Source organism: Crassostrea angulata, chromosome 3, assembly GCF_025612915.1.
Source record: "Crassostrea angulata isolate pt1a10 chromosome 3, ASM2561291v2, whole genome shotgun sequence".
Taxonomy (NCBI): Eukaryota; Metazoa; Mollusca; class Bivalvia; order Ostreida; family Ostreidae; genus Magallana; species Magallana angulata.
Genome location: NC_069113.1, coordinates 45,199,425 through 45,208,093, shown reverse-complemented (window position 1 = coordinate 45,208,093; position 8,669 = coordinate 45,199,425). Strand labels below are relative to the sequence as shown.

The following is an 8,669-nucleotide window of genomic DNA, read 5'->3' as shown; positions in this document are numbered from 1 at the left end:
AAATACACATGTACTTTTTGTCACTCATCCATACAAACTGCCGTGAGTTATCAAAATGACGATGATTATTATCATCAAAAGTATGCTTAAAAGAAAACTATCTTTAAATTAAACAGCTGCTTTGTTGTTTTTTTTGTAAATGCTTTAATTGTATATGATTAGGATGTCAACGAGAACTTGACAATTGCTCGGTTAAACTAATCATCGACTAAATTTTTCATAGTCAATCCTTGTTATAAAAAAAAAGAATATTAAATCACATTAAATATTTTTTCTTCACGCGGAAGTGTTTAGGCTACGATGGAAAATTTTACGGAGTGTTTGATCTGTAATTTCACCCTATTCCATTTTGCCCCTAGTGTATATTTTGAGCGGTTAATAATTGATCTCTTTTGATTCTGTAGATCAAATTATAGATTTGAATAGAAGTACATAGGCGGACATATTACTTACTTACTTATGCCTGCTACCCCTTCTGGGGCATAGGCATTTCTCCATGCCCCTCTATCCTGTGCAATCTTTTCTACCTCTTTCCAGTTTTTACCCTTTCTCTTTATATCCGTCTCTAAATCTCTCCGCCAGGTGTTTCTTGGCCTGTCCCTCTTTCGTTCTCCTTTGGGGTTCCAGGATAGGGCTTGCCTTGTGATGTTATCCTGTGGTTTGCGTAGTGTATGCCCTATCCACTTCCATCTTCCTTTTCATTATTTCTACTTAGGCGGACATATACTTAATGAGAACAAACTGTGTCTTCCAATTAGTTACCTATAGGGGTAGATGTTTGATTAATCAAGAATTTGATCATATCAATAATCATCTTATTTTTAAATATCAATTTCTCTTTCATCGTTGATTAGGCACGCTTGGGCACGAGGCAAAGACATAACATGGATTAGGTCACATTTGTCAAAGATGATACAATAAAGTGTTATAGTATGTGTAAACGTCAAAAGAAAACGAGATAAATCTTTTACATATGCTTACATTTATCTAATATCGAAAAGATTTAGTACATACATGAATTATAATGAGGTTTTATTTGTTTTAAATTTTGATAAGATGAATGTGACAATACCATTATATTTCATTTCAAAAGGACACAGTTGCACTGATTTAGCATTTGTGGTTATAGGATAGTGTTATAGCAATCTCTTGAAACCAATTTCATAGTAAACATTTAAAACAACATAAGGGAAAAAGACGCCATTTTAGAAAGGTCTCTGTTGCAGATTTAAGGATTTTACCTGGACATACATGTACAACTCTATACACGGGACCTTTTTTTGCTACAATTCATTGTAGCCAGGGGATGTGAGTCTTTGGAACTCTGTAGCTAGAATTTCCTCAGTCCCATTCTACACAAATACCTTTAATTTACTCCTTTATATATGTAAGGCCAATCACCAATTTTCTGAAGAAAATTATTAGTCAAAACCTGTAAAATTTTCTACATACTGGTTTTTATGAGATTTTGACCCTTTCATATTTCACCTATTTTCATGATGTTTCAGTATTTTAGACCTCCCGCAGATATTTAACTGTAATATGTTGACACTCCGCACCGTGTGCATGCTGCACCATCACATGTCAGAGACGTAACAGTGTATAGTTTACTATGTCCCATCCACCTTCTTTTCGCGTTATTTTACCTTTCGTCTGTAACTTGCAAATTTACTGTGTAAAGTCAACACAACATTCATAGCTGCGAGTTTTGCATTTTACTTCTGATTTACATGTAATTAACTGTAAGGGCCTACATATTGCATGCCAATTAAACAAGAGACATCCTTTTAACTACATGTATTAATAATCAATAAAAATAATTTGAATTGCTTCAAGAACAGCAACTCTCAATTTTACAAAAAAATTAACGTGTATCTGATTTGAAACTGTCCCTTGTTACCTACGCTGTTATACGACAAGCTAATTAAACCGCTACGTACATATTCGAAGCCTAAATTTTGAATGCCAAGTATCAAGTTCAAGATGGCTACCTTATTATTAGTAGCCATCTTGTAACGAATATGAAATTTATAGTGACATTTTGCTTACTTTATTAATTACTATGAATTTTAACATATATATTTTGCTCGAAGTCAACAAATTTTATGAATATAGTAAATCTTTAGTTGAATATTATCAAACTCAAATCAGAGACCTAGCATTTAAACAGGTTGTCTATTCAATTTACCTAGACAATTGCAATCTTGTGACTGACTAGTTTCTACTATCTTGAATGCAGCTAAGTATGATTAAGTCCGTTCGTGGTCTCAATGTAGATATAATTTATTTCGGTTGAACTCGGTAAATTAGAATGAAACTGTTTTCTTTTGTGGAAACGCAAATAAGGGTAGGGGGTGTGGCTTAAGGTTCTGTCGTTCAGTCTTGTTCGGATAGTATTCATTTCAGAGTTCAAACTTTGCAAGGGAAAGTGTATGGTTGAGGTAGTCAGTACTTGATAAGGTACTTATTGGCTAAACCGATATAATGAAATTGTGCTTTTGAGCATATATGACAAGCTGCTTGTCAAATGAAAACTTCAGAAGTTTTCAGATATAGTTGATTTTGAATATTGCAGAATATTGATGTTGAATATTGCAGATTGTGTGGGTATGGCCTCCTATCATGCAGGAACGCAACTGCAGAATAAATAAATAAATATAAGTAGTTTACAGTCCGTACCGAAATGTAAACTACCTTGAGTCAACACTTTTTTTATGCGTTGAATTAATATCCAGAAAGTTTAAACGTGATGTTGCGTGCTGAAAATAAATATTTTTAATTCATGTATTCTTTGAACACAGCATATACTGCTTCAATTTTCTTTAAATGAAAATATTTTAATTCATGTAGCGCTGTTTTTGTTTTTCTTTTAATTTTTAGTTCTTCACCATATATCAGGAGTTCTTTCCAAGTGAAACTGATATATGTCATTCATTAATAAGATTTTACGCAACACTAGTTCAACGTATGGTTTTATATAATCATTTGCTTTGGATCAAACTATACATATTTTGCAATATACAAGCGTTTGATAAATAGATAAAGAGCTGTATCTTAATGTGCAGATAAATATCACCGTCTATCCTATTTTACTGTCATAACTTTGAATATCTAAATGGCATCATACATCACGAGCTAATACGGCTGATTTTGATGATACAAAACACATAAACAAATAAAGGAATCTTCTTCAACATGAAGATAAAAGCACGACTTTTGTACACTAAATACTTTTATCGATTTAAGCAAGTAAACAAACTATCATCTTATAACACGCGTATTCTAGTTCTTCTGGAAACTTGATAAAAAAATTATTTATCGAAACGCCTGATGCATAGGTAATTTATTTATTTACATCACGTCAAACAGACCCAGTTTTTGACCGTACAAAACATTTAAAAGATATTTGATAAAATGTGCCCCAGTTTTTGACCACTTTGGTTTATTAATACTCACATGACTTGCAGTTAACTCAATCTATAAGTATAAATTTGTTTTTGAGCGGCTCAGCAAAATAAGACGCCTATTAAAATAAAGACATGAAACTAATTATTTTGAACCATTGTTTACTAAATAACGTATTTTTATCTGATATGTGCATTTGACAAAACAAAAACCTCACTGAAATTTGTTTTTACATTTTACATTACCTTTCATTGTTTATTCTTACCGAAAACGATCAAATAATGTAAATGAATTTATTATGATTTTAAAAATTATTTAATTTGGTAAGATTGATATAATTGTAAATGTTACGGCTATCTATAGAATGCTGGTTCGATTCCCTACGCTGGAAATAACTACCCTTTGAGAGGAGGAAAGAAAGGCTACCTTGTTTGAAGGAGGAACTAAAGCTACTGCTTTTATGACGGGCCAGGAGTACAAAAGTCTGACTTTGTATACCCAGGGCAGGGATTGGGTAATGGTAATTTGTAATGGTAATTGAGTGTAATTAATTACAAATTTTGATGTAATTAAAGGTAATGTGTAATTGGTCAAATTTTCAATTACATGTAATGGTAATTTAATTAATTTCTTTCCAAAAGACATAATTCCAATTACTTTTCAATTAAATTCAACTACACACTGATGTACATATAAATATAAAGCTGTCTACTACCCATTGTTCCCCACACTATCAATGGTATAAGGTCAAGATAGGAAGAGTAGCTAAAAAGCTAAAAAGCATTGAACTTTTGTTATATATAATTATATATATATATATCATACTAAATATTTTTCAAAATGAATTTTTGTAGTGATTCAATATTTAATCATAAGTTTCCCAAATTTAATTAAGTACATGAATTTGATGATTAGCTTGATCTCTTTTTTTCTTAATAAATACTTATTGCCCTTCTTATTAGAATAATTAGTGGGACAGTTATCATTGAATTAGTTTAAAGAATCATTGTTTAATTTACAAACAATATCAGTGTTACCGGTACCTAAATTATATAACCTATCAAGTCATGCTTTGTAATTGATAGTCTAAAATAGATAGAGCTGAATGCATGGCTTCAAATTGGTTTTAAGTTTTTGATGCCTAACGTGTCCACAGGGTGTGTTCTCTTAATGATACTTTGATAATTACAATTAGGTACAGAACAACAGGTATGAATTGTGTTTTGATAACAATTATAGTTTGTCCTCTGCCTGAGATTAAACTGTATTTTGGTATTGTTTTCATAACTTAGGAAAAAAAATAGTGGATAAAAATGCAAAGGAGAAAGTTTTCATATAATAGTTTTGCATGCAGGAAATACTTTAGTTGACATGATAGGTGTATGTTAGGGGATATGACTTTCAAATGTTTATTGAACATCAAGGTGATATGTGACACCTTCATATTGTCACTACCGGTACATGTACCTGCGTTTTGAAATAAACAATAAAACCAAATATATTTTTTCTTTTCAAAAACTCTTACTTATCAGAGTACTGATTATAAGCAAATTCTCAAATAGTGAAAGTATTTTTGATTATGACGAAATTTTATTCACATACCTCCTTAAATGTTTACCGTATGTGTTGTAGATAAATCATGGTTGTAGTAAATTTTTGATGAAAATGTAATTTGTTATTTAATTAATTACATCTGCAAAGTAATTGTAATTTAATGAATTACATTTGAAAACTCTTGTAATGGTAATGGTAATTTAATTGAAGAATTAAAGTAATTATTTACTTTCCATTGTAATTGACCCCATCCCTGACCCAGGGTAGGTAATTTGGCTGTAGATTAAATCAATATAATATATATATGACATAATCATTTAATATAAACATCTAAGAAAGGTATGTTTTTAAAACTTTTAATTTTTTATCAATATCCAGGTATAGATCAAGATCGGCTGTTGTGGTCATCTAATCGACTAGATTTTCGACTGATTGTTGATTACTGTTTTGTCGACATTTTTGTTTAATTTGTGGTATATATATCAAAATGCGCTGCGCTCAATAATCAGTTTCGGTTTTTATCAAACAGGCTCCTTCTTGGCATGAGAATTAAAGGCATTGGGCTACTTTTCAAATATTAAGTGGAAAATAAACAAATTGTTAATTTTTGTACCGGACGACAATAATTCAACTTTTCTCCAACTAAGGCTTCTTAACGGCCCTTTTCACAAAAAGTTGGCGAATAGGAATAATTTAACATTGATTTGCTGCCTAATTCAATAAATACATAGCAATGCAACAGTGTTACCCCTTTTTATTTCCATAAAATTTTATTTTTACAAACAATGCTGTACATACATGTATAATTTTGCTCTTTTCATTTATATTGAGAGACGAATTTTGTTTTCATCGGAAACTGTATTGTTAATTGCGCAGGCTGACTTCAGTATTATTCAGTGCGAATCATACTTGTGCCAACTGTGTCTAATAAGTCTAAAATGCTTAAATGCTTAAATCATGGATAAAACTTTACTTTTATGTAAAGATTGTTGGTACACTATTAAATAATCAAGGAACTGATCACGTAACTAATCACAACTTTTGTATAGGTATAATCTTTGTAAATATTTTACATTTATTCTAGGAGTCTGATGAAATGAAGCATTCTATGATTTCACCTATAAACGTTTCCAGTGAATATTTTAATATTTTTAGGACTGCTTATAATGCGATGGATTTTGTTGCTTTTACTTAAATTTTTTGAATGAATTGACGTTAAGAATAAACCTCCTTAACAATGTTTGCACTATAGAATAATTCATGCAGTAGATTGGATGCCAACCGTGCTAAGCGCCGCAGGAGGAACGCCAGGTAATTTACATGTTAAACATGATGAAAAGAACACGATTTGATATTTGTCATTTGTAAAACTTCATCAGAAACCAAATCTCATTTTTTTATTAAAAATTATCGATTATTACATTATATTGTTCTGAAACCCCTAAAAACGATATTTTTTAATGTTGTGGAAAGTAAAGGGTATTTTTGAAAAAAAAAAGGGAGATAATTTGGTTTGATAAAAAATTTGGTAAAACAATTTCATGAGTTAATAAATATATTTTTAACAGACCCAAAATTGGATGGTATTGATCAGAGGGAAAGTCTTCGAAAAGCAGGAGAATCGAAACGAACCGAGTTTACAGCATCGACGATTTAAAGCTGGAGAATTGTGGCCACGCTGCTATAAGGTATGCCCGTTGCAGTTTGTATTTCTAACAGAATTGTGTTTTTTAAAAATTTGTTTACATTGTTTTTTACGCAAAGCGTACAAGTAATTGTCTGAGTTTTAAAAGTTGATGTTTATTACTAGATAGATTCTAAGAAAACATTTTTTAAAACTCTAAGTGTACCTTGATGTAGGATGGGTGTCTTTATGTTGATCGATGGTTATCCTGGGGCCTACCAAGACTGGTACAAGCCAGACCAGGTCGTGTCTGACTTGTATGAAGATGTATCCATAAACTACACTCGTCCATTTGTCGACGAAATGATGCTTTTCAACGTAAAGGGTAAATAAAATCATTGGTACTTTTAAAAATTCTTTATTAAGTAGACCATGATTTGTTAAATGACATATTTTGTTTTTGTTTTAGATGATCCTAACGAACATGTAGATTTGTCCAAGAAGTACCCGGATATAGTGAAAAAATGGAAGTCGAAAATCGAGTACGATCACAAGCAAATTGTTCCCGCAAAATATCAAAATATTTCGCATTCTTCAGCTCCGAGCAATTACGGAGGATTTTGGTCACCAGGCTGGTGTTAATTGATGTGAATGTGACTTCGTTCTTTTACATATTATATCATGAATACTAGTTTATGAAGCTTTACAAGGCATAAGGATTGTTTGATTGGTCATATGTTTCCTAAGCATACATTTGAAGCAGAATAAATTACTTTTACTTTTTCTTATTACATCTGTTGGCATGTGAAGTTTACAAGTGTTACACATTTTTTTTTTTTACAGAAATGTGTTTGTGTGTTTGGGTTAGTAAAGACACTATGCATTAGTGGGAAATCATTTGTTCTCAAATGTTCCTTTCGTTTTCTAATAAAAATTGTTGGCTTTATTAAACGAAACTGTCAGTCAACAACATAAAAAAGGGGTTTCACATGTTAAACCCATATCTTTAATACGACGTACGTGTCAATAAAGGCGCTTGTTTTTTAAATTTGAGGATTTACAGTTTTTCAACTGCAACCCTGAAATCTCTTAACATAATAAGTGGTGGATTTTTTTATGCTGACTTGAACATATTCTATTGTATACATAATCAGTAGGTTAGAACACAAGTTCTGGTTAATTACTAAGTTGTCACCCTTATTATGTTGGACTTTTCAAAACCCACTCTTGCAGGTGTTTGCATTCTTTCATGTGTTTGCATTTTAAAAGAAATATTGAGAACGTATCGCCGTTTTATAAAGATTATTGATAGAGATGCATGTAAAAACCAAGAACCGTCAATTTAGTATAGTCAAGATATAAAGCCCCGTGTTTCCCTTTGATTGTTAATGAAATATGAATAAAGCCTTGATTTCTAATTTTAATTTTTCGATGTTTTAAATCATACAAAACTGATTTAAAAAAAAATAAAACACGATCAGGGAAAAGATATTTGACATAAGAGTAAAGTAAGGTATAACAATGTATCCTTCCGGTAATCCTGGTCTACTGTCCGTTTGGCTTCGAGACAAGCGGAGGAAGTTTTTTCTTCTCCTTCTTCCATAAATCGTAATCCTTAGAATTTGAACTGTTTTCTCCCAAGAATAGACTCGCACCATGTGGCGAAATACTTTTGGAACTTAAATAGTCCAAATGGTAGCCCTGAAGGGTCAAGTTTATGTCATGATGGCATTTCTGTCAAGGCAGATGAAACGTGCAGCCATGATGGCGAACCCCTAATAATATTGGGGTGGTTATGGTATACAAAAGAAAATAAGAGCAAAAACTCTAAGAGAACTTATATGAAATATCGTTATAACAAAGGCAGTGCTATGTCTGATCCATAGGAAGATAAAAGTTCTTATGAACAGGGTGAGATTGACAATTGTATGTACAGGTCGCCATCATCCCGCCTGCAGGGGCTCGTAACAAGATTTAGACTTAAGAAGTTAAGAAAGGTTAAAAGGAGAACCTTAGGTATGTCTTAATACCGTAATATAAAGCCCACTTTTCACTGTCTTAGCTAAGCAATGCTTATTTTAAAAAG

The 8,669-nt window shown here is 31.7% G+C and overlaps 1 pseudogene; it reads left to right on the top strand.

Annotated features, from left to right (window-relative positions):
* The first annotated feature begins 6,233 nt into the window (after nucleotides 1-6,233).
* On the top strand, nucleotides 6,234-7,225 carry LOC128175266 (arylsulfatase J-like; annotated as a pseudogene).
* The last annotated feature ends 1,444 nt before the right edge of the window (nucleotides 7,226-8,669 follow it).